We start from the raw sequence: 18,434 nt of genomic DNA, 5'->3' as shown, positions 1-18,434 counted from the left end.
AAGAATTTCTCCTTTTTGTTGTGAGTGTGTGCGTGTGAGTGTGTGCGTGCATGTGTGTGCGTGTGCGTGTGTGTGCGTGTGCGCGCGCTGGTTTTCTCCCCCGTGAACTTTTGCACGCCCAAGGAAGTATTGTTCAGTTTCTCTTCCCTGGTCGGCCTTCCCAGGTCCGGGTTTCTTCCTCGGCCTCTGCTTTGCCTTTTGCCCCTGGGAGGAAAATTGCTCCTAACAGCTTTCTGATGGCCCTGTGAATGCTTCCTTCCTCACTTGAGGGCTCTCAACTTTGAAGGTCCTTGAGGGTTTCCCTGCTGCCTCCACAGTCTGGGATTCAGAGAAGGAAGCTCAGCTCCAGAGTACAGTGTCTGTCAAGAAAGCAGAGAGAAGGATCTGGAAGGAGGGTGTGGGGGGGGGGGCGGCAAGAAATAAGAAATCCAGAGACCCGTCCAAGGTGTGGGGTCCAAGATGCAGGCTCCTCCTTTGTGCATGTGGGAGGGCGCGTGTGGGGAGCTCAGCTGGGAGAAGTCAGAGCTGCGGGCGGGAGCAGGGAGATCTGGCATCTCCTTGGGGAGGGGCCTGGAGCCTGACGCCGGGTGCGGGGACGCAGTGTAGCCGGTCTGACTTTCCTGAGCGCCGGCCACTCAGAAATGGTAGCACGCTGGGCCCAGCGGTCTTGTGTGTTCCACGCTGTAACTGTGCGTGGGAGGTGCCCGCCTCCATCTTCCAGATGGGGAAACCGAGGACCAGGTCAGAGGGATGCGCAGCAGTTGAACCACAGCGCAGCAGACACTGAGCACTTACCGTGGGCCGGGCACGGCGCGTAGCGCTTGCTCTCCGTAGCTCCTCGGCTCTTGACAGCGGTTCTGTAACGTGGGTACCCGTGTCAGCGCTCTTTGACGGAGAAGGAAGCTGAGTCCCAGGGAGGTTAAGCACACAGGTTAAGTTGCTCGAGGCCACAGAGCTGAGAGATGGCAGAGCCCGCCACCCCCAGGCCTCCCCTCAGCCACCCAGCCGCCTCACCTCTTCTCTGCTCAGGGGCTTCAGATGGGACGTGCACTGGACCCTGGGCTGCTCTTTCCAAAGCATCTGAGGCTGACTCCAGCCTCCCTGGTTGCCGGGTTTCTCGTGTGTGCATGCGTGTGTGTGCGTGTGTGTGTAGGCTGCCTCTGGGAGAATCAACCCAGAATTGGTATTGGCCTCTTGGCCTCTTGAGGCGAGGAGCTGGGACAAGACTGAAACTCATGCTCACCTTGCACCTTTTTTATCTTTTCAAAAATACAGACGTATTGCTTGTTTTAAGTTATTTTATTAATACGTTAGGAACCCCTAGGTATAGATCCCAAAGAATTAAACACACCTGCACACAAAAGCTTGTCTGTGGGTGCTCATAGCAGCTCTGTTCACAATAGCCCCACAGTGGAAGCAACTCCAGTGGATGGATAAACAGAACATGGGGTGTTCTTCCAGTGGACTATGACTCGGCCGTAAGAAGGAAGGAAGCGCTGACCCCTGCTATAGCACGGATGACCCTGGAAAACACGATGCTCAGACACACAGAAGGCCACGTTACACGCCCATTTGTATGGAACGCCCAGAACAGGCAAATCTATAGAGACAGAAGCAGGTTGGCGTTGTCCAGGGTCTGGCGAGCGGGGACCAAGAGTGCGTGGTAAAAGGTATGGGTCTCTCTTCGGGGTCGAAAGAAGTGTTCTGGAACTAGAGAGCGCGGGTGGCCGTGCAGCTTTGTGAATGCGCTAAATGCACCAAATCGTACACTTTAAAAGGGTGAACGTATGGCCTGCAGACTGTATCTCAATAACGAGGAGCCGTGCGTCGGGAAGGAAGGAAAGGCTATGGCGGCCCGGCCTGGGCCAGCAGCCCGCGTGGTGGGCCGTGGTACCCCCCACCCTCCGCATCTGTCCGTCTGTGCACGCTCCTCTGCCTCCCGGTCTCCATGTCAACGGGGGATGGAAACCACGGTGTTTAACTTCAGTTACACCACCCACTCGTTTGGAACTTATGCCCGAGACATACAGACGTCTGGGCAAGCTAGTAGCTTGGCACCCCATCAAACCAGTATTCTTTAAGTGTTTGTTTGACATTTATTTAGTGGGGATGAGAAGAGACCGATATCCTATTAATAGAAGTTGTATAGAGAAACAGATTCACTTACTAATTCGTGTCCACTGACTGAAATCAGTGAGGGATCCGAGAAATTTTCAGGAAAGCCCTTCTGACTCCTCCAAAAGGTGGGTTTTATTCATTTATTTTTTCCCACACACACCCACCCCCCCCCGGCCATTTTCCAAATCATTCAGGAGGCGTAGTGAAGATTTAGCTTTTGAAACGTCAAGGAGAGGACCTAACGTGTAACAGGATGAGTATGGTTGATGATACTGTATTGTATAATTGAAATTCACTAAGAGGATAGAACTTAAGTGTTCTCCCCCTCCCCCTCCCAAAAAAACGTAGCTCTATGAGGTGATGGATGTGCTAATTAACCCTATGGTGGGAACCCTCCCTGGTGTGTCAAACATCCTGTCTCATTCACTTTAAATATATCACCGGTTTGTCAATTATATCTCAATAAAACTGGGGAGAAAAACTTAAAGGCGTAACATGTTTTCTTTCTGTTCCTGATCATCAGCAACAAATACACCACCACGTCTTATTTGGTTTCCGTACCCCGCCCCCCCCAGACCACAACAACGACAGGTGTGCATGGAAGGCGCATGCAACAGCTCTCAGCAACGGCTTGTGTTTTATTGTGATTTCTCATCTTCCCTAAGGGATGGGCTGGTGGACTTTTTGCCTTTCGTGTGAGGGGTCATGGAGGAAACCTGGCAATATCTTCTGATTTCATTCCAGTGATGATTTGTGCCCCCCTCCCCTCCCACCTCCCCAGGTCCCTAGAGGTTCCCCGAGGAGCCAACTCACTCCTTAAGCAGATCCTGCATTCACTTTTTGGACTTTAAATGCTTTTTTTGTCAGAAAAATGATTTCCCCACGGTGCACCTCTCTGTAAGGAGTGCGCGTTTTTCTCTTGCAGCCCCCGCAGATCTCATTCTGCCGGGTTGAGTCACAGTTGACCTTCTCACCCACCAGAGGCGTCACGGTGGAGTGGAGGGGGGCCGGCCTTCAGAATCCGGCTTGCCACTGACTGGTGTGTTACCATGGCAAAGCCCCTTCCCTCCCCGCAGGTTTCCTTACCTCTGAAAAGCGGGGGTGGGGGGGGTGGGGGGGTGGAGGGGGGGGTGGAGACTTATACTGACCTCACACTGGGTTTAGAGGTTTTGTGGTGGAAGCGAAGAAACAGAACGGAGAAACCACAGGGAGCCAGGGCGTGTGTGCATGCAGTGAGCTGTGGAATTCGGTGGAACGTAGAGGAGAGAAGCTGGAGCTCCCCCCTTCTCCCCCTCCCCTGCATGCCCATCCGGGGGCGGGGGACCTGGGACCCCTGAGACATTTTGTGCATTGCGGGTCCAAGCGTGTATATGGGGGTGTGGCTGTGGACAGGAGGGGCAGGTGCACGGCCAAGACGGAGCCTCAACTCCTGCAGGCCCGGCCCGAAGAGGACTTTGCAGAATTGGCCGTGGCTCCTCCGGGAGTGTGGGCCTGCACTGCGGAGGGTGGGCGTGTGAAAAGCTGGTCTCCCCTGCTCACAGCCACACCTCCCACTGCTGTGCCATCCCCAGTTAGATTCTCTCCCTCCTCTGAACTCTTACTGCCTGTGCCCTCATTCGGCACTCGATCACTTCTGCTGTCCCGAGCCTCCACCGAATGCCCCTCACTTTGCCTGTGCCTGTCCAGACCCTGCAAGCCTAGGCTGGTGTCCCTGGAGCTGCTGGGGCCTGGCCTCAGCTCTTGGCGGGGGTCTCTCTGGAGCTGAGGATTGGTTCCTAAAGAACCATGACTTCTACAGCCTCCAGTTGTGGCGGGTTGGTGGGGGGGCTGCCTTCTGGTCACGGTCAGGGGAAAGCCTCCCTGGCCGCTGCCCGCTACCTGGGCCCCGTATGAGGTCTGGCAAGTGCGTCAGACAAACAAGCATGTGTTGAGTTGCAAGTGTGGGCCATGGTGGGAGCCCCGGGTTGGGTGGCGGCTTTAGCGGTGCTTGTGAATTTTCTGATGTCTTGGAGGCTGATTGCACCCGGGACTCCCCAGAAATCCATTTCTCCACCTTTTCCATCATGTTGTGCGTGTTCATCTCTGGCCTCCGGATATCTGGCGGAGGTGGGTCTCCAGTTACACACCGCCCAACTGCAGGGACTTGATGGGAAGGAGAGAGTTGTCTGCATCACCCCGTGACGCTGCTCCTGACCCCGCCCCGGGCACCAGGATGCTCCCGGCTGGTGGCCAAGAGCTCTAGGCTGCCGTTCCCTACTTCTCTTCTGTTTGCCTTCCCTCTGCAGCCTGGGGTCCTGCAGTCCCATAGGTTGATAGGTGAAAAATCTCAGGGTTGAGGCCGAGCTGGGCTTCAGTGCTGAGAAAGCTCCTGTGTGCTGGGGGTGTGGGTCCTGGTTCTCTTCTGAAGCACAGGGAGCCCTGGGCAGTGTCGAGTGCATCAGCCTCTGGGACCGCATCCTGGACGGGTCCGTTTGTTGAGTGCAGACTCCTTCAGCCCAGCACCCCCTGTCCTCTCCCCTCGGCATAGCTAGGTTTCCGGTCTCTGGTGTTGCTCAGGATGAGGCCGGGCCCTGTCGATTTCCCAGCTGGGTTGCCCTGAGTGACCAGAGCAGCTGGCGTCTCACCTTCTTCCCCACTGGCTTCTCCCTGCAGGATGCTGACACGTGTGTCCTGGTCCCCAACACCCTTCCGTGTGCCTAGCAAGTCGTCCCTCCTCCTGTGGCAGGACATCGAGGGAGCCTTCTCACACGGACCCACTGGTAAGGACCGCCCACTAGCTTTGGAGTTTGGGGGTGCAGGGGCTCTCTTGCTGTTTCCTCTTCCTTAAACATCTGACTCTATCTGATTAATGGGGTAGATTGTATTAATCGATCCTCCTTCTTGCAAATATTGATTGCTCTTCACTAAGCAGGTAGGACTGATGTTCTTTCCGTGGTTCTTTAAGATCCCAGATACGATACAACCCGTTTGGATGGCCCTTGTGAGTCTCTCCTGTACAGTATGCCCTGAGGGACCTCTCTTCTCTTCTCTTGGAGCCCTTGGCCCAGCCTGGGATCCCCACTCTCAGTAAACAGGGCAGGACAGGAGTTTCAGAGTTCCTAAGCCTTGGCAGTGGGCAGGGGCTTGGGCGCTGCCTCGCCGCATTTCCCACAAGCTGTAGTCAGTGACACGGACCAAAACATGCGTGTGTTTTCATGTAAGCATTTCCCTGGATGAGAAACTGAGCGGCTGGGGCGGGGCGGGGGGGCATGGCATGTCTGAGGTCCTCCGGAGAGTTAGCGGTGGCCTAGGCGGGATCCCAGTGCTTAGCCTTTCTCTCCTGCCCTGGGTCCCCCTGGGCTTCTTGTCCATCTCATCCCATTTCCTGTCCCCGAGTCTCTGGCACAGGCCTCGCCCTGTCCCCTTCTTGTCATGCCGAGGCCTTTGGTGGGTAGAGCAGGGAAAGTGGTGTTGCCTTCTCTTGTTCTAAACTCCAACACACCCCTCTCCCTGGACGCTCATCAGCCAGTCTGAACTTTGGGGACAAGGAGGATGGATGTTCGGGGTGAAGAGGCCGGGGGGTGACACTGGTGCTCCTCCCTGGACACAGTGTGAACACACTGGCTCTGTAAGCACACGGATCCATTAGGATCCCATTTTACACAAGGAAGCTGAGGCTCAGAAGTGGCAAGTGTCTGGCCCAAGGTCACACAGCTAGTCAGGGGTGGGCTTGGGATTGGACCCCAAGTCTAGACCCTGGAGCACATGGTATGGTTTTCCAAATATGGCCCCGGCTTCCCCAAAGGATGAGGCCCAGGCTCCGCCCTTCCTTGCTTGGGGCTCCAGGTAAGCCCCTTTCCACCCCTGGGCCTCCCGTCCTTTCTGGGGAACAGGGCACAGCAGACGAGGCCTCCGCCGAGTGCCCCCCTCACTCCTCTGTTTCCATGTTGGCACCACGGGCTGTTTTCTCTGTAATTGCTCATTCTTTTCAGTTGCTGTAAAAAGGCCTCCAAGTGCTAAGAAGAGAGAGTGCTCTGTTGTATTTTTGTTTTGTTGTCTTGTTTGAATTCACTCTCCGAGAGTCTCAGAGCCTCGGTGCTGGGGTGGGTGTGGCGGAGGGCTGGCTGGGGACTGCAGGGCGCAGGAGGTCGCCCTGGCCTTGGGGCCCTGGTGAGCACTCCTCTGTCCCAGAGGCCTGAGCTCTGACAACAGCAACTTTGCTTCCTGTTTCCTTTTCCACCGAAGGCAGTTCTTTTCCTTCCGAACAACTGCATCCCCCAGTTATGGGGTTTTAGAGATGGTGGCCTTGTGGCCATCTTATCTGGGGGCACCCACTTAGCCCCAAGTGTGCTCAGGAATTCCTCTGCTTTACTCATTTATCCTGTGAACATTTACTGTGTCCCCAGGATAGACCAGGTGCCATGTTGGGGTTCCAGGCACGAAGCTGGGAACAGAAGAGGCAGGAGTCCCACCCGCGTGACGTTATACCCTGGTGTTGCCAGAAACCCGCCCCACGGTCTCACCTCTGCGTTGGCAGAGGGGAAGATCATGGTTGCCCCTACATGCCTCTGAGCTCCCCGTGGGAGTTTGTGGCCATGACAGGCCTCCGGACCACTGGGCCCCGGCTGGCATGCGTTGGGAGGGTTGGGGAGAGGCAGGCCTTCCCCGCGGCTGAGAATGTGAAGTCTCCTCCTCATCTCCGAAAGGGCTTAAGGAGCAGGGTCTATTTTTAGAGGAGCTCCTTGCTCCAAAGGAACAGGAGCCTTTCCTTCCAGGAGGTGGGGGTGGGGTGGGCGCAGGGCAGGGGGCAGCTGGAGTGCCTCAGCTCAGTCTGGCTGTGTTCTGCATCTGCTCGGCCTGGACGCAGGGCCGTCTGCAGAGAGGGTCTGCCTGAAAGAGGGGGTCCCCGCCGGGGAGAGCATCTGCCCTCAGGCACCCACCCAACTCAGGTGGAAGGTGAAGATGTTTGCCGTTCTGAGCCGGGGCTCAGAGCTTCTAGCATTTGACGGCCCCCTCTGTGGGGAGGGTCTGCAGGCCCCGGCTCCGGGTCATCACTTCCTTCCTGACTCCCCCAGCTCTCGCAGGGAGGGGTGCTTCCTGCCATTGTCTCTGTGAGGCCTCAGCAAGGTCACTGTCTCCTCCTGGGGAGGAAGAGAGCCGATGCCTCCGACAGGACCTCAGCCCACAGCAGCACTGACACACTTCCGTCCCCACCGCGCAGGCTGGCCTCCCAGCCTCCCCTCGGCCCAGGCTGGAGGCCCATGGCAGGGCGGGGGCTTCTGTCCTTCACCTGCAGAAGCTTAACCCTGCCTGCAGGCACGCTGGCTGCAGATGGGAGGGTTAGCGGCTCGGGGTTCCGGCCTGCGATGATCGGCATGTTGGATGGCTTAGCCGGAGTGGGAGGCCGCACCCATGAGCACGGAGGGGCAGGAGCTCACGGTCAGGAGGCAGGACTCCCGGACACTGCGTCGTGTCCTACAGCAAAGATGCTGCCCGCTTCCTGCCTTCCTTTGCTGTCCCCCTGCCGTGTCTGGGAGAGAGCTGGGCGGGATCTGAGTCCCCCACCTGTCCCCCCACGACTTCCCGCAGCCATGTTTCTTTTTCTCATGCGGCGCCTTGACACACAGCCCACGCTGCCCAGGACCTGGGCCACCCCCCCCCCCCAGCCTGCGTGCAGAATGCCCTGCCAGCCTCTGGCTGTCCCGCCTCTCTGTTCTGCGGCATCTCAGGGGCCTCTCGGTGCCCAGTCCCTGGCTTTGCCTGTTGACTTAGGTGCTGCACTTCCTGAGAGTGTACTTTATTCTCAGCCAGGTGGCACAGTGCATTCCTCCGGCTTTGTTTCTGGTCCCTGCTCCCCGTCACCTGTTGAGGTTCGCACAGGGTACCAGGGCTCTCAGAGAGCCGGGCTTGAGTGCGCTCCACTCACGCACTCGGGGATCGGCAGGGCCAGGGCGAGAAGCCGCCTCCGCCTCCTTGAGGCCGTGCGAGGTCAATGGCTCCGTCTCACCCACCCTGTCCCGGCTGGGGCTCCCCTGGAGCTCTGCCCACAGGCCCTCGGCACTGGCAGCCCCCCTTCCGGCTGCATCCTGCTCCCCGTTTCCCTATCTCGGCCTTCCCTCTGTTCTGAGGACGAGCCCACTGTTGGAGTCTCTTGTACTTCCCCATGGACGGTGTCCAGTGCCCTCACCAAGGCCATGTTTGTAACCTCATCTTGCCCTACAAGGAGGCACCTGGAAGCATTTGCTTAGGAGCTGACCCTCAGACTTCCTGGGACCAGGTCCGGTCAGTGTTCTCTGGGTCATTTCCTTGCTTTGTTCCTCCACACACGTCCTGAGCTGCAAACCTGCCTAGAGAAATCACTTTGATTCCTGGAGACAGTGTCCAGAGCTTGGGATTCTCAGAAGGACTCCTGAGATGATGCCATTCAATCAAGCTGGGTTGTATGGCCCCAGACTGTTCGCTTTAGCAGCATGGTCCAACCTGCAGATGATCAAAATGTATCCCTTCAATATATTGTAGTCAATGTATTCATTCAGTATTTAGCAAGTACCCACTATTCTGGAAGCTGGGTATAAAGGAATGATACAACATATAAAATCCTGGCCCTCCTGGGCATACACTCTAGTGTGGGAAGACACACAATAAACAAAGACTGTCAGATGGGGATTAATGCTAAATAAATAAATAAGAAGGCCTCTCAAGTTGGGACAGTTAAGCAAAGGCCTGAAGGAGGCGAAGGAGAGAGCCAGGAGCTTATCTCGAGGAGGAGCATCCAGGCGGGAGACAGCCTGTGCAAAGGCCTGTGGCAGGAGCTTGTCCAGGATGTCCTAGAAACTGGAGGGAAGGAGGGAGGGGACAGGTAGCACAAGAAAGGGGTTGGAGAAGTAATGAAAGCCCACATCCCGCAGGGCCATGCAAGTCTTATTGAGACTTTGACTCTGACCCCGAGCAGGATGCGGTGGTACCGAGGAGTTCGAGCATAGGAGAGCCAGGATCCCACTGAGCTTTAGAAGGTGGGTTTCTGGCTAGGGTGCTGAGAATGGACTGGGTGGGATGGAGGGAGGAAGCGGAGAGACCAACGGGGAGACTGTTGTCAGGGCCTGAGGTGGTGGAGGCTGGGCCAGCCTGGCGGCGGTGGATGTGGTAAGGGAGGTGGGTTCTAGGCATGTCTTAAAGGTAGAGCCTAAAGGGATCGCTGAGGAATCAGGCGATCCCTGTTGTGTGGGCTTGTAGAGAACAGGCTCTCACAGACTTGGAAGGACTCAGGAGGTCAGCCTTTTCACTTAACCTGTGAGGAAACTGAGCCCCAGTAAAGGAAGTTATTGCCCAAAGTCACACGGCAATCTGGTGAGCGGCAGAGCCAAGACTCGGGCGTCCGGCCCCACGACCAGTGGTTTTGTAGCTGATCTGCCAGACGGCTCTGGGCAGGGGATGTGCAGGGATTTGAGGGCTCAGGGAAGAAGGACTGGCCCCAGACACTGCAGCTGAGCATGGGGTCATGGCAGACTCCACTGGCGAGCAGAAATTCGGGGCTTCATAAGCGGACAGTTCTGGGCACACTGGGCCTTCCACTGCGTTCTCTGGGCTGGTGTTTTGACTTTAGTCGGGCAGGGGTCTTGATGGCCACATCTGAGCTCTGGGGTAGATCAGCCAACACTCCCATGCATTTTATTGAAGCCTTTTTTGAGCTTCTACCAAGTGCCAGGCCAGAGCTAAGATGTGCTTGCTCTCGAGGAGCTCACAGTTCAGGGGAGACAGACAAGTGAACCCAGATGCCCCTGTGACAGTGGGGAGCTGTCCACCTGCAGGGGATCCAAGGTCAGGCACTGAGCAGCCTCTGCACCCTCCAAGATACCCCAGTGAACCCAAGCCAGACTCCGTCCGCACACCGCAGGGGTCTGGTTAAGTCCCTGATCCATCTTATAACAAAGGGGATCAGGAGGGTGGGTGGGGGCTGGGATCCCACTGCCCTACAGCTGTCACCTAAAACAGGTTTCGCTTAAACAGTGAGGACCCAGCCGCACCCTGACCTTGATTATACTCACTGAGGGGCAACCTTGCACTTCACTGCTGGGACTGCTGTGTGCTTCTTTGTGAGCAGCTAACAGGCTGCTGACATTTTTTTTTTTTAGTTTGCAAGCCCACTCTAATGGCCAGCTCTAAGTCACTTGCGGCCTTCGCGATACAGAGCAAGGCCTGTCAAGTTCCCAGCTCTGCATGGGATGATCTGGGTATCGTCTTTTTTTTTTTTTTTTTTTAAGATTTTATTTATTTATTTGACAGAGAGCAAGCACAAGCAGGGGGAGCAGCAGAGGGAGAGAGAGAAGCTGGCTCTCCGCTGAGCAAGGAGCCCGATGCGGGGCTCGATCCCAGGACCCTGGGATCATGACCTGAGCTTATGGCAGACACGTAACCTATTGAGCCACCCAAGCGCGCCGGGTGTCGTCTTTAGACTCCTTAGCGCGAAGGTTGCCTGGGGAAGGTAAAGAGATTTTGCTTTGGCTCCCTTTGGAGAAGCTGAATCTATTAAGGCCAAAGCGGGGAGATTCAGTTTGAATTTTCCTCCCGCCTTTTCACTTGCCCTGTCCCTATCACAACGAATGTACCAGTGAGGAATGACAACTTGGAAATTGCTTCCCCTGATTGATTTATGGGCCGTCTGCAGAAACAGTTCTCATTGCCCCGGGCTCTGGTCAGTGCCCTGGGACCCCAGGTGACCGTGGGGCAGGGCTAACAAGAACGCGGTGCCCGGAGGTGGGAGATCCAGCTGGACGCTGAAGAGAGGCGCGAGGCCCCGTGGGCTGGGTGTCTGGCCAGCTTCTGTCCTTTGGTTGGCGTCTTCCTCGGAGGCCAGAGGAGGGGGGAGGACGGCAAGGAAACCCAGGCACATGCTCCCGAGTTCCGTCCTTCCCTACCGTGCGCCGCAGTCTGACATGGTATGCCAGGGATCTCCCCGCAGTCCTGCCGTGCTTCTCACGGTCAGAGCCTCCTCTAGCGCAAGTGGGGTTCGGTGCAGTTCCCACACATAGCTGTTGGGGTTCAGGATTCACGCTTCCCCTCTGGGCTCCATCTTCCCGAAGAAAGGGGGTTTGTTGGTCTGTTCTCAGCCAGCAGCTTTCTAGGAGGTGGGTTCCCAGACGGGAGGCACGGCCTGAGGTTGGGCCATCATTTAACCAACATGTATTAAGCACCTTCTGTATGCCTGCGCTGTGCTGTGTGCCAGAGGTAAACATAAATCCGAGTTGTGCTTCGAGGGGCTTGGAAGGAGAGCCTTGCCTCCCCTCTTCCCTCTAGCGGAGCTGAGCCTCCTTCACGTTCCAAATACTCTTGGGAAACACCGCGCACTCACTCCCAGTGCTTTACCGTGAATAAGCTTATGAAAATGGAACTGAGCAGGTGAGGATGAGAGGAGAGGGCATCTCAGCAGGAGGGACAGCTCTTACATGACGGGTTGCCCCAGCGCCAGCCCGTCCCACGCTCTACTCCTGCCTCAAGGGGACATCTGAGGTCAGGGCCAGGTTTTCTCCAACCACTAAAGCATCTCGCAGAGATGGCCTAGATTTGGAGACTGACCAGAGGAAAGAGAGCAAATGAGAAAACCAGAGCAGAGCACCTCACACGGCACCTGGCACTTAGTAGGTGCTCATTAAATGAACATCCTTGCCTGACACAAGCAATCAGAGTTGGCCACGGATCCCAGGGGTTGTGGCTGCCTGGGGACCGTGGCTGAGCCCCTCGCTGGCGGAGCCCTCGGATCCACATCTGTGTGGGGCTGGGGGGCTTGCAAGGGAATGGTTCCTTCTGTCTCTGAGGCCAGGAAAGGCTTCTGGAACTGGGGACTCTGGAGCTACGGAGGCAGAGTTTGAAGGGGGTGTTTGAGGACGCACTTGCCCCAGGTGAGGCAGCCCGAGTCCTCTCTCCTACCAAAGAATGGCCCGTGCTGTGCTGGCCCCTAAGTCCTGTGTCTGACACAGGAAGCTGGGGACAGGCCTGGCTTGGAGAAGTGGCAAGCCGGCAGAATGCCACCGGGTGGTGACCAGGGCCGCCCAGCCTGCCCCTCCCACAGGCAGCTGGGACTCCCCCTACTCTGTCTCCCCAAGTGCCCTGGGCTTATACTCCTCTGCTTTTGCCTAGCGTGGTGATTTTTTCGCAACTTGCCTGGGATATAATTTATATGGCATACAACTCACCCATTTAAAATGTACAATTCAATGATATTTCATATCTTCCCAGACTTATGCAACCGTCAGAAAATTTTAGAACATTTTTGTCACTCTGAAAAGAAACCCGTACCCCTTTGCTGTCACTCCCTTCCCACACCCCTGGCAGCCATTGGTGTGGTTTCTGTCCTTATGGATTCGCCTGCTCTGGACATTTCGTGTCATGGGATCAGACACCGTGTGGCCTTTAGTGACCGGATTCTCTCACGCTGTATCATGATTGCAGGCTCATGCAGGTTGGGGCAGGTGTCCATGCCTCACTGTTCTTTTGGCCGAGTAATAGCCATTGTATGGATAGGTTTTGTTTATCCACTCATCCGTTGATGGACATTTACCTTTTTTCCCACCACAATCATTTTTTTTTTCTTGCAATCACAAATAATCCCACTGTGAACGTTCATGTACAGGTTTTTGTGCGGACTTCTGTTTCATTCCTCCTGAGTATGTACCTAGGAGTGGAGTCACTGGGTCCTAGGGTAACTCTGTCTTTCTCTAACATTTTGAGGAACTGCTAGACTTTTCCAAAGTGGCTGTCCCATTTTACAGAGCATTTTTTTTTTTTTAAATAATGATAGACATGGAGAGTTGGGTAGTGTGGTGGTTAATGCATACTCCAGAGCTAAAGTGCTGGGTTCAGATCCCAGCTGGGAGATGGGGCAGGTCCCTTCACCTCTCTGAGACTCCGTTTCCCCATCTATAAGATGGGGACAGTATTAGGACCTACTGCATGTTGCCATGGGAAGTAGACCAGTGACTTCTGGAAGTGCTCAGGAAGGGCTGTGTCTGTGTTAGCTGTTATCATTATTTTTCCCTAGACTGTGGGTGCTGGGCACATAGTAGGTGCTGGGCACACAGTAGGTGCTCTGCCAGGGATGTTTTGAAGGATACGGAATTTGCCTTCAGGGTGCCCCCTTTTGTCTTCTTTTTTTTTTTTTTTTTTTTAAGATTTTATTTATTTGACAGAGAGAGACACAGCGAGAGAGGGAACACAAGCAGGGGGAGTGGGAGAGGGAGAAGCAGGCTCCCCGCGGAGCAGGGAGCCTGATGTGGGGCTCGATCCCAGGACCCTGGGATCGTGACCTGAGCCGAAGGCAGACGCTTAACGACTGAGCCACCCAGGCGCCCCCCCTTTTGTCTTCTGATCACCCCTGGGGAAAGCTCCCGTCAGCTGTCAGTGCTTTGTACCCTGCGAATCTCTTTCTTCACCCGGAGGGGCTGGCGTAGGGCAGGGTGGGCCCTGGAGCAGCTCCAGCTCCAAGAGGCATGAAGCCCAGGCACACAGGGAGTCCTTGGAGTCAGGACTCGAGATTCAGGAGTAGTTTGAGCAATTCAGAAGCTGCCGCGCTTGGGAGGCAAGACCCAACCCCATGGTGGTGGACCCTGCTCCTCTCTGCACCCTGGCTCCTGCCCTGCGACCAGCCATGAGGAAGGAGCCCAGATCCCCACCAGGAGCCCCACAGAGGAGCAGCCCCGTGCTTGGAGGCATCCTCGGAAGCTTCCCCAGGCCCGCCCTCACCGGGCCCCAGGCAGAGACAGGCCTGCTCCCTCCCCCGGCTGGAGCCCCTGCAGAGTGGCAGCTCCCCAGCCTGGCAGCACCAGCCCAGCACCTGCCCAGACAGCGAGGCAGAGTCAGAGAGCACCCAGGCCTGTCGTTTGCCCTGATTGCCGAAGGGAGTCCACAGGGTATGGGGTTCCATTCTTTAAAAAGTTTTTTTGGATGGGCAAAAGGGAGTTAGGCCGTATAAAAGTCCACCAACACAGAGTCGAGACAAACCTTGGATTTCAAGTCCGACTCCATCACCAACTGCGGTGTTGTCTTGAGCAGGGGGTTCAGCTGCCTGGAGGCTTCATGTCTTCATCTGTGGAAGGGACAGGTTGTGACGTCTACCTTGTCTGCTGACTGCAGTTAAACAGTCTTGTGTAGGGTGCTCCGAGGGGAGCACCTGGCTCTCTGGTCACTCCACAAATGGGGATTCTTTCCCTTCTTGTGGGGAGGTACTCCTGGGGAAACAGGGTCCTGGGCTCCCCTGGGGAGGCCCAGAATGGGCCAGGGCTCCTGGGAAGGAGGGGAGGGTAGTCAGACAAAAGTCAGGCCAGGGGCTAAAGATCTAGGCAGGGAGGAGGTGTCAGGGACCAGCCCGGAGTCCCTGTCAGAGGACACCCCGCTCAGGCCACAGATACAGCCGGTGAGTCTCCTCAATCTCATGTGCTCAAAGGCCCTGCTCCTGAGATCTGTGATAGGGCCCAGTGCCTTCTTAGCCTGACTCCATCTCACCACCCCTGACCCTGCACTCCTGCCCCTGGGACTTCTTGCCATTCCCCAGACATACCATGCACTGTGAGTACTAAAGCCACTGGCTCATGCTGGTCCATGTGCCCTTCCCCCTTCTCTCCTGGTAAACTCCTATGCATCCTTCAAAGCCCAACCAAAATGCCCCCTCTCCTATGAAATCAGGCAGTCAGCTGGTGCCTTTGCCTTCTCTCTGCTCCAGCCTCACTCTGTGCCCTTCCTCTGTTAATACACCAGGTGCTCCAATGAGTGCCTGTCCTCCATCCCAGAGGGCGAGTCCTTCTTCCAGGACACTGAAGCTGAGGAGCACCAGCAGCCCACCGGTTCCCCTAAGGTGCCTGCTTCTTCTTCCCCAATCAGCCAGGTTGTCTCCGAGTCGTCCTCCCTTCCAGGAGGGGGGAAGTGGCCAGGGAAGTGGGAGACCGTGTACGCGCTTCCACTATGAGCCATGCTCTCGTGTCCAGGTGCGGGGTGGGGTGGGGAGGACGGGAGGGCGTGTCCCTGCGACCTTGGTGTGGGGGTGACCTGCTTTTTGTGAGCGTGTGTCCGGGAACCACAGAGCCCGCGTGCCTGCTCCCTTTGAGTCTCCCTTCTGTCTCTGAGCTGATTAATGTGCTGACGTCCGTCAGGAGCTCGCGTCACTTTTGGTCTCCCTGCAGCCCGGCAGCTGCGATGCGTTGCTTTGGACTTGTCCCCTGCATCGCAACGGAGGGCCGAGGCTGGCCGGGAGTGAGGGATTATGTGGTTCCCTTCTGGCTTCAGCTGCCTCGCCGGCCCGACCAGCTGTTCCCTGTTGCCCACTGCCAAGCGGCAGATGTGGGGGGCGAGGTCAGCCTGGGAGCTGGGGACCTGCCCATCATCTTCACGTGAATGTCTCCAAGGCTATTTCTGGCCTCGCCATTATCCCAACGGCTTCGGGGGATAAATATAGCCGCGGATTGAAAAGCCCCAGTGGCAGGCAGGCAGGCGGTACATACTGGAGAGTGTGCGGACGGGGTGCTTGGCTATAAATAAGGCTGCTAGAACACCTCCCCAGCCACGCCGCCACCAGCCGTGCGTGGAAAGACAGATTTCCTTGCCGACTCCCTCCCAAAGCCCACGTGTACCTGGGGGCCCAGGCGGTGGAGGAGGGAGGAAGGGGGCGCAGGTCTGTCGGGACGTTGCACAGAAGGGCTGGCTGCTGGAAGTACCTAGCTCCCCTGTACCGCTCCCCAGAGTAGCTTATGAAGGGGGATGGCCAGTAGCCCCAGCGGGAATCCCAGGGACAACCGCATGGTGGGAGGGACGGTGTGTTGTGCTGAGAACCGTGGCCCAGTTCAGCATCCTCAGCCTGCATCTCCCTCCCTGAGGCCCGGCTCCTGTTGCAGAGAGGCCCGCGGACAAGGGCTGGGCCCAGGTGGTCCTGGGGCGCAGGTGGCAACGTGGCTTTCTCGAGCTTCATGCCTGTCTTCCCCTCTGCTTCCTCCCTGCCCGGATCCAGCCTCCTGACAAGGGCACAGCTTTGTTTATCTTCTGCTCCCCTGGTCCTCACCGCTCAGCCAAGAGAGTGACCCTCATCCAGGCTGGAGGTGCGGGGGGAGGGGTCCAGCTGCTCCCTGTCCCTTTTCCCTCCTCACTCCCGCCTTCCTGCGCACGAGCAGGTACCTGGGGCTGGCGTTGAGCGAGGAACAGGACGCGTGCTCAAGAGACACTTCTCACGGACAAGGATAGAAGTCGGGAAACTGGCAAGAATCCTGTGAGCGCGCCGTGAATACAGTATTGTTCCTGTGCCATCGCCAAGCCCGGGAAGTGGCTTCCTGTGAGCCCACTCCCTTCTGCGGCCTCGGTGAGCAAAGGCCGAGAGCTGGGGCAGGCAGAGCCAGCGCAGGGAGAAGTCACACGTAGTGACACCCGTCATCCAGCGTGCTTGCTGGCTGCAGATGGGGAGGGGGCAGCTGTCGCGAGGGGGCCCTGCCAGTCCCGCGGAGGAGGGGTCTGGACCTCTGCCCCACGGCTGTTCTGGAGCGGGCGCTTGTGTGCGGATCCGTCCTGAACCCCGAGTGTGGGCTGGGAGCTGAGACGAATCGGGTCTGGCCCTCACTCTCAGGACTCATCGGCCACTGGAGGGGACAGAGTCTGTACGTGCTCGTGGTGCCTGTGATACCCGCCTGTGGGGACAGGGCCGGGAGCCCGGGGGAAGCTCTCAGGGGCGCCGGTACTTGAGTTCACCCTGCACAATGCCCAGTTCACCCGCCAGCCTGGGTAGGGTTGGCGTAAGCGGGGAGGGCCTTCCCTGCAGAGGGAACAGCCTGCCCGAAGGCGTGGAGGCAGGAGGCACCGTGGGTCCCACTGTGAGTGTGGTGAGCGGGGCGTGCCGGGAGGCCAGGCTGAGCGGAGGGAAGGAGCAGGGTTCCGGGGGGGCGGGGGGTCGGGGGGTCATGCGCTGGCTGATGAGTGTGGATGTCCTCTTGAGAGCCGAGGGGGAGCGTGGAGCGGAGCGGCTTTCATCCCAGGAATGTCACGCTCTGATGTGGGGATTAGAAAAGGCTTCCTCTGGCTCCGTGTGGATGACAGGTCGGAGGCGGGGGGAGGAGGGGGCAGGCTGATGGCAACATCACGACGTCTTGCTTTGTTGAGTGCATACCTGAAAGATTTGTGTGTGTGTGTGTTTTTAACCGAGCCTGGAAAACCAGGACGTACGTGTGGGTGCATGCCCGAGAAAGTAGGATTTCTCAAGATGGCAGTGCTGAGCTGCCGTCAGCAGGTGCGGGCGCCATGCCACCATCAGCTCCCCTTGTCACCAGAGGGGTGACTTTGTCCAGCAAGCTTGGCCGCTGCCAGTAGCCTGGGTCTGGAGCCAAGATAATTGACTCCCACAGGGGTCAGCCCCTGACCTGGGGGTTCTCTCTGACCCCGAGTTGGCCGGCTGTAAAGAGAGGTTGGTGTGTGGCTCTCAGCATCCCCCTGGGCATCCCCCTGCCCGCTACTTTTCCCTCCTCACCCGAGTGCCGAGTGAGTCCCAGCACCCCAAAAAAGAGATGACTCTAAGAGTGTTGTTTGACAGAAAGATAAACATGTTTGCTTGAGCCAACCGCAGGACCCAGGAGTTAATCTGGTCATGTAAATATTTTCATGTATTTACGATCCTGCGGGTGTATACTGATAGAAGAAAGGAGAGATGGCGTGGCCCTGATCTCGCCTTTAGGGAGAGGGTGTGATGTTTGCTACCATGTGCGTGAGTCAGAGGCCCCACGCTGCTCTGGAGACCCAGTGTCTGCAGGGCCTGAGATGATCAGAGCCAGGAGCCTCCTGAAGGCCACGCAAGGCCCGTCCTTCAGTTTTCCGACAGGGCACGGAAGGAAACTGTTTCTCTACTCAGCGACACTTTCTTTCTTTTTTTTTTTTTAAGATTTATTTATTTGAGAGAGAGAAGGAACGAGTGGGGGGAGGGGCAGAAGGAGAGAGAGGATCTCAAGCAGACTCTGAGCTGAGCGCAGAGCCCGACGCAGGGCTCGATCCCACGACCTCAAGATCACGACCTGAGCCGAAACCAAGAGTGGGATGCCCAACTGACTGAGCCGCCGGGCGCCCCCTCAGCGACACTTCTGATACCACATGTGTGGGTTTTCCACACCACGCCATTCTCCGGTTATCTGTGGACACCAGCTGGGTGTCCTGTATGTCGGTCAGTTCTGACGCTAGCTGCCTGGAGCTGGCCCAGACCCTACAGGGGAAGGGCTCAGCCCCGCAACCGCCTTCCATGTCAGATGCCAATCGCGAGGGGTGGGTCCTGGGTTACCCAGCCTTCTGTCCAACATAGCTGCAACGTTGGGGTTCCCACACACCCC

The 18,434-nt window shown here is 57.1% G+C and overlaps 1 protein-coding gene and 1 long non-coding RNA gene across 9 annotated transcripts in view; one reads left to right on the top strand and one right to left on the bottom strand.

The window, feature by feature from the left end:
- The window catches only part of PITPNM2 (phosphatidylinositol transfer protein membrane associated 2), a 132,892-nt gene that overhangs the window by 25,588 nt on the left and 88,870 nt on the right, over positions 1 to 18,434 (top strand). For 6 of the 8 annotated variants that reach the window (XM_078061051.1, XM_078061049.1, XM_078061054.1 and 3 more), the window contains exon 2: positions 4,771 to 4,877. The exons of 1 other annotated variant lie outside the window; for it this stretch is intronic. The gene's annotated coding sequence lies outside the window, so the exon portion shown is untranslated. Of the gene's footprint in view, positions 1 to 4,770; positions 4,878 to 16,252; positions 16,433 to 18,434 lie in introns of those variants that run through there. One more of the 8 variants, XM_036080203.2, reaches the window with a different exon arrangement.
- Positions 3 to 1,125, bottom strand: LOC144379945 (uncharacterized). Its single transcript, XR_013443545.1, has 3 exons — positions 1,015 to 1,125; positions 796 to 903; positions 3 to 359 (listed from the first exon to the last, which is right to left on the bottom strand). It is a non-coding gene; the product is annotated as an uncharacterized LOC144379945 (long non-coding RNA).

This window comes from Halichoerus grypus, chromosome 13 (genome assembly GCF_964656455.1).
Source record: "Halichoerus grypus chromosome 13, mHalGry1.hap1.1, whole genome shotgun sequence".
Lineage (NCBI taxonomy): Eukaryota > Metazoa > Chordata > Mammalia > Carnivora > Phocidae > Halichoerus > Halichoerus grypus.
Note: the sequence above shows the minus strand (reverse complement) of the source record. Positions and strands in the feature narration are given on the sequence as shown.